The sequence below is a fragment of the Phocoena sinus genome, chromosome X, assembly GCF_008692025.1.
Source record: "Phocoena sinus isolate mPhoSin1 chromosome X, mPhoSin1.pri, whole genome shotgun sequence".
NCBI lineage: Eukaryota > Metazoa > Chordata > Mammalia > Artiodactyla > Phocoenidae > Phocoena > Phocoena sinus.
In genome coordinates this window covers 114,245,654-114,253,105 of record NC_045784.1, presented here as the reverse complement: position 1 = coordinate 114,253,105, position 7,452 = coordinate 114,245,654, and the positions used below count along the sequence as shown (strand labels likewise).

General features: G+C 41.4%; 1 non-coding gene across 1 annotated transcript; it reads right to left on the bottom strand.

Moving 5' to 3' along the window:
- Positions 1 to 7,016: 7,016 nt before the first annotated feature.
- Positions 7,017 to 7,123, bottom strand: LOC116748208. The gene has a single exon (XR_004348219.1). It is a non-coding gene; the product is annotated as a U6 spliceosomal RNA (small nuclear RNA).
- Positions 7,124 to 7,452: the final 329 nt, after the last annotated feature.

Genomic DNA, 7,452 nt, shown 5'->3' with positions numbered 1-7,452 from the left:
TTAAGACTCCGTGCTCCCAATGCAGGGAGCCCAGGTTCGATCCCTGGTCAGGGAACTAGATCCCACATGCATGCTGCAACTAAGAGCCCACATGCCACAACTAAGACCCGGCCCAGCCAAATAAATAAATATTAAAAAAAAAAAAAAAAAAAACGGGCTTCCCTGGTGGCACAGTGGTTGAGAGTTCGCCTGCCGATGCAGGGGACACGGGTTTGTGCCCCGGTCTGGGAAGATCCCACATGCCACGGAGCGGCTGGGCCCGTGAGCCATGGCCACTGAGCCTGCACGTCCGGAGCCTGTGCTCCGCAATGGGAGAGGCCACAACAGTGAGAGGCCCGCGTACCGCAAAAAATAAATAAATAAATAAATAAAATTAAAAAAACAAAAACAAAAACAAATGACACTCCTATCATCCAGGAAGTTCCAGGGGATTTAGGAGCCTTGTGTCAGGAACAGGGGTCAAAGACCAAATATTAGAACACAAGATGCTCCTTGTGCTCTTACCAGTTAGGATTTTACAAGTGTTTCAGGGGTCCTGTGCCAGGAACCAGGGGTAGAGACCAATATATATATTTTCTGTTATCTCATAGTGGTATACGCATACAATGGAATATTATTCAGCCTTAAAAAGGAAGAAAATTCTGTGACAACCTACAACATGGATGAATCTTGAGGACACTATACTATGTGAAATAGGCCAATCACAAAAAGACAAATACTGTATGATTCCACGAATATGAGGTACTTAGAATAGTCAAGATCATAAGGATGGAAAGTGTAATAATGGTTGCTAGGAGCTGAGGGGAGGGGAGAATGGGGAGTTATTATTTTTTTTTGTTTGTTTTTGTTTTTGTTTTTTTTTTTTTTTTTTGCGGTACGCGGGCCTCTCACTGCTGTGGCCTCTCCCATTGCAGAGCACAGGCTCCAGACGCGCAGGCTCAGCGGCCATGGCTCACGGGCCCAGCCGCTCCGCGGCATGTGGGATCTTCCCGGACCGGGGCACGAACCTGTGTCCCCTGCATCGGCAGGCGGACTCTCAACCACTGTGCCACCAGAGAAGCCCGGGAGTTATTATTTAATAGTTTTAGTTTTACAAGATGAACAGAGTTTTGGCAATGGATGGTGGTAATGGTTGCGCAACAATACGAATGTGTTTAATACCACTGAAATGTACACTTAAAGATAGTTAAGATGGTAAATTTCATGCTGTATAGATTCTACCATGATAAAAACATAATCTACGCAAAGTTCTTGTCATAGTGCCTGCCTCATAATAGGTGCTGAATAGTTGGTAGCTTTCTTTATTATCGACCTCTTTTTTTGTTTTTTACTAGGTGAATCCCCACAGCTTTCAAGGACCTATGCCTAACCTTTCACTTTCCTCAGCCTTCAGTTCTCACTTTCTTCCTTTGCCTTCTATGTTCTTGGTTCTCCTCCTACTTCTTTGACAGTCTCTTGTGTTGCCTTTACTGGCTCTTCTTCTTTTTCTTATTTCCTAAACATAGGTGAGCCCTCAAGATCCTGTGCTCAAAATTCTTCTTGTTCTGCATTCTCTCTCTTAGTAATGTCATTTCAGGCTTATGTGAATGACTTCTAAACGTGTATCTCTGGTTCCGACTTTCCACATGAGCTCCAGACCTGATTTCCAGGCTCGCAACTGGCCATCTTTACCTGGATGTCCCAAGGGCCCTGCACATCTGGTATATGCTAATGTCATCACTTCCAGTTCTGCTCCCCACCGCGCCTGAAACCTGTCCTTTTGACTATTTTATGTCTGTTAATGGCATCACCATATTCTTAGACCCTAAGGTTAAACTCTTGACCTCTTAGGGTCCTAAGGAATTGCCATGCAATTTTTACATTTCCATTCTCACTGTCGTCAGCCAGTTTCATACTTCAGCATCTTGTCCTCCAGTAGAGGCAATCCCTTTCCTATAAATAGGCTGCTTGAGTACCGTGTTATCCAGAGCACTCCCTTTTCCTGATATCAAGATTGCTGGGAAATACACTTCAGAAATCTGCTTGGTGAGCTGGGATTTAAAACAAAGGGATGGGAATATTCTTGAGGGATATTTTACTCCAGCTACGATGAAGCCTGAAGAACTGTCCCTGCTTTGCAGCAAATGGTACCTAAGTTCAACTTTTCTCTCCCCCACGTGGTGCCAGATACATGTTGCTAAACTATGCTCATGGAACACCTTTTTCAATGCTGAGTTCTACGAAGAGACATTATTGAGAGCTGTTAACACCATTGGCTGAGTGACAGTGGAGTTGACAGTCTCCTTCCATTATGAGATGATGTAATCAGCTGGCATCTCAAAAAAGCAATCTTAATCCTACCCATAAATTCCACTCTTAAGCCACTATCCCCTAGGAAAACGCTTGCATCTGTGCTCCAAAGATATATAGATGATTACTTATAGTACCAAACTGCCCCAAACTGAAAACAACTCAAATATCTATCAGTAGTAGAATGGCTGAATAAATTATGGCATATTCATAAAATGGAATACCAAAAACAAAAAGAATAATCTATAAGTACACCCAATATCACAGGTAAATCTCAAAAATAATGTTGAACAAAGTAAGTCAGAGAACATATGCAGTATAATTCCATTTATATGGAGTTCAAAAGAAGGTAAAACTAAGTAATACCTTATTGGTTGGAGATAAACACGTGTGATAAAACCTCTAAGCATAAGCAAGGAATAATTAGCACAGAATTCAGGAGAGTGGCTAGCTCTTGGAGGTGGAAAGAAGAGGACGTTAAGCTGAGGAGTGGCATGGAAGGCTTTGAAGGCATTCTTTCTTCAGCTGGGTGGTAGGTCACAGATTTCCATTTTATTTTGATTCTTTAAACTGTGTATTTGCCTTAAATACATTATTATACGCACAATATACTTCACAGTTTTTAAAAGTTATTTTTTAAAAAGGTACTATTATCTCCAAGTTCTTTGCAATGAGATGATGGCCTTTTTGTTTTTTAAGCTAGATAGCTCTTGTCCACCTTCAAAACTCACTTCATATCTCCTTTGGGAAGCCTCCTCTAACTCCCTAAGTTGATTTATTGAATATGGAAAATTTCAAACATACACGAAGTAAAGAGAATAATATGATGAACCACATGTAACTATCTCTTAGCTTCAAAAATTATTAACACATAGTCAATCATGTTTATTCTGAGACTTTCCTGGTGGTCCAGTGTGTAAGACTCCACACTCCCAATGCAAGGGGCCGGGGTTTGATCCCTGGCCAGGGAACTAGATCCTGCACGCATGCCGCAACTAAGAGTCCGCATGCCCACAACAAAAAAGTCTGAATGCCGTTGCATGCCACAACTAAGAAGTCTGCATGCCGCAGCGAAGATCCTGTGTGCCACAACTAAGACCCGGCGCAGCCAAAATAAAAAAAAAAAAATCATGTTTATTCTATGCCCTGCCACATTCCCCTCCCCCTATTGGATCATTTGAAAGCAAATCTCTACCATCCTATCACTTCATCTGTAAATACTTTGGTATCAGTCTCTAAGAGATAAGGACTCAAAAAAAAAAAAGGGAAAACTCCAATACCATTATCCACTTAAAAAATTTGACAATGGGCTTCCCTGGTGGCACAGTGGTTAAGAATCCACCTGCCAATGCAGGAGACACGGGTTCGAGCCCTGGCCCAGGAAGATCCCACATGCCGTATAGCAACTAAGCCCGTGCACCACAACTACTGAGCCTGCGCTCTAGAGCCCGTGAGACACAACTACTGAAGGCTGTGGGCCTAGAGCCCGTGCTGCGCAACAAGAGAAGCCACCACAATGAGAAGCCCACGCACCGCAACAAAGAGTAGCTCCCGCTCGCTGCAACTAGAGAAAAGCCCACGCGCAGCAACAAAGACCCAAAGCAGCCAAAAATAAATAAATAATTAACTAATTAAAAAAAATTTGACAATGACTCCTTAATATCAAATATCCAGATAGTGTTCAATTTTCCCTGTGTCCTATAACTTTTGATTTGTTTGAACCAGGATCTAGACGAACTTCACACATTACGTCTGGTTTTTATGTTTTTCTAGATCTCTTTTAATCTGTTTCCCCTCCCTCTTTTTTTTTTTCTTGCAATTTATTTGTTGACAAAACCAGATCTGGTCAATTTGCTACATTCTGGATTTCTGCTCATTTTATAACCCTCTCTACCTTTCCTTTTTCTAGAATTTTCTATTTCCATCTATACATTTTGGGGGAATAGATGAGAAAGGATGCCTGGAGGGAACAGAATGAAGGTGGGGGTAATCCCTGTGCAGATACACCCTAGGGCTCCCTACACTTGACTGGAATCGTGGGTTTATTTGCCTGTCTCCCTCCAACACACCTCTTGGGGGCCAACACCGTGTCTTCTGTGATTTTGTATCCTCTATGTTTTACACAGAATTTTACACATAGTAGGTGCTAAATAAATGTTTATTGAATGAATGAATGAATGATGTTGCTCTCTTGTACTGCTATGTGCTACATCTTTTTTTCCAGCTTCATAGGAAGATTAAGAATTTGTGAAACTTTGATTTCAACCCCCTGGGGTAAGGTATTATGCAAAATTCTTTTGATAGTTACTTTTCTCAAAAAGTTTGACAAATTTCATTGTGAAGAGCACTTTATTTATTGTACTTTCCTTTGTCGCCTATTTCCTGAACCACTGTGGTCTTGATAAGCTTGTTTGAATTGAAACACAAAAGTCCCTGCTCTGTAACTTGATGGAGGGGGGCGCTCCCAGCAGACTTGCCCTCGGTGGGAATTGTGGGTTAACAGCTTCTGAGTAATGCATTACTCACCACAGCTTCTTAGAAACTTCTTTTGAAGCAAATTGTTACTTTCTGAGATATCATTGCTCTGTTCCTTGAATTTCATGGGTCATCCCCGCTTGTAGATTTTTCAACTTCTCTCTATGAAAAACAAGTCACTGAGAAAGCTGGAAACAAACTTCCTTCTATGCACTTACTCTAGTATTTCCTCCTGATTTACAGTTGAGGCATATGTACTCTCCAGGGCCCACGGCTAAACATCCCTTCTGTTAGCTCTGTAGCAGGTACTTGGACTTGTATTTATTGCCTGTTTTACTTTGTCACAAACACAAAAGTTACCAATCCCACCAAATAAGAATATTTTCCTATCTGCTATTGGATTTGATATTATTGTACTCATCCATTTGATACTGTGAATACCACTGATGTCCTTAGGCTTGTTTTAGAAGTACTTCCTGTTTTCCTAATTCCAGGAAGTGAATCTGGTTCATGGGACTTGCAATATTATTTTTGTGAAATTGTTATGAACTGGACTCAATAATTTAGAATCCAACCAAACTAATCATGCTGTAGCTCTGAGTGTATAGGGTTTATGGAATTATGTTTGAAATGATAGGTGATGAAGTCCCTCCCTAATTTTTTTTTTTGTGTGTGCGGTACGCAGTCCTCTCACTGCTGTGGCCTCTCCCGTTGCACAGCACAGGCTCCGGACGCGCAGGCTCAGTGGCCATGGCTCACGGGCCCAGACGCTCTGCGGCATGTGGGATCTTCCCGGACCGGGGCACGAACTCGTGTCCCCTGCATCGGCAGGCGGACTCTCAACCACTGTGCCACCAGGGAAGCCCCCTCATTATTTTTTAATGCAGCAGTTAGATAATAGTGAATTAAGATTTCCTGGAGAGTCAATTTTAAGCCATCAACTGACAGTGAAAGATGAACAAAGACTAGATGACATGTTGAAATTATACCTAGTACATAAACTTATATCAAACAATACAATGAATGACAGCAAATGCAATAAATCAGAAACCTAGATCAATTATCTTAGAAAGATTGCAGTCATCAGATAAAAATGGGACTGTGGAGTCTTCTAAATTAACTAGCACTGAGAACATGAATCAGTCTTTCATCTTTTATTATTTCATCCTTTTCCTTTGAAGTAAACTTAAAAATAATCTTTTTGCCAACTCCTCAAAATTAAATATTCACTATATCACTCTTACTCCCTATTAAAAACTGGTATTAGTGTGCCTTTATACTGAAGACATCAAAGAAACTATGGAGTATACTTGTATAAACATAAGGAAGCCTGAAGTATATTGTTTATTTTCCTATGGAATAAATGCAAAATCATGATCCTTCATTGTGCATTTACTGAATTCTACTTGGATTTTCTGAAAGAAATTTCCCTTTTTTTTTTACATCTTTATTGGTGTATAATTGCTTTACAATGTTGTGTTAGTTTCTACTGTACAACAAAATGAATCAGCTATATGTATACATATATCCCCATATCCCCTCCCTCTTGAGCCTCCCTCCCACCCTCCCTATCCCACCCCTCTAGGTCGTCACAAAGCATCCAACTGATCTCCCTGTGCTATGCGGCTGCTTCCCACCAGCTATCTATTCTACATTTGGTAGTGTGTATACGTCAGTGCTACTCTCTCACTTCGTCCCAGCTTTCCCTTGCCACCCTGTGTCCTCAAGTCCGTTCTCTACATCTGCGTTTTTTTTTTTTTTTTTTTTTTTTTTGTTTTTTTTTTTTTTTTTTTGTTTTTTTTTTGCAGTATGCGGGCCTCTCACTGTTGTGGCCTCTCCCGTTGCGGAGCAACAGGCTCCAGACGCGCAGGCTCAGCGGCCATGGCTCACGGGCACAGCCGCTCCGTGACATGTGGGATCTTCCTGGACCGGGGCACGAACCCGTGTCCCCTGCATCGGCAGGCGGACTCTCAACCACTGCGCCACCAGGGAAGCCCACATCTGCGTTTTTATTCCTGCCCTGCCACTAGGTTCATCAGTACTGTTTCTTAGATTCCATATATATGCGTTAGCATACGGTATTTGTTTTTCTCTTTCTGACTTACTTCACTCTGTATGACAGACTCTAGGTCTGTCCACCTCAATACAAATAACTCAATTTCATTCCTTTTTATGGCTGAGTAATATTCCATTGTATATATGTGCCACATCTTCTTTATCCATTCATCCATAGATGGACATTTAGGTTGCTTAAAAATATGGAATGCTTCACAAATTTGTGTGTCATCCTTGCACAGGGGCCATGCTAATCTTCTCTGTATTGTTCCAATTTTAGTATATGTGCTGCCAAAGCGAGCGCTCCCTTCCCTTTTTGATCCGATCTTTGTTGAATGGATGAAATATGTGGTAATTTGTTTCTAGCACTTTGAGGTCAGCTCCACTTTTCATCCATGATCGTGCCCACCAAGTAGATTACTGTACTGGTTTAGTTTTTCCAGTGGGTTTGGATTTTAATAGTGTTATTCCACTGCTAGCTAGTATCTAACTATTTTATCTATAATCACACAAGTACATCTGGGTGTTACCTATTCATTCCACATTTTAAAATGTCTGAATATATCCTGGGACATGTTGTAGACACCATTGATTGCCTACCACCACCACGTTTTCCATGATAACAGAACCCCA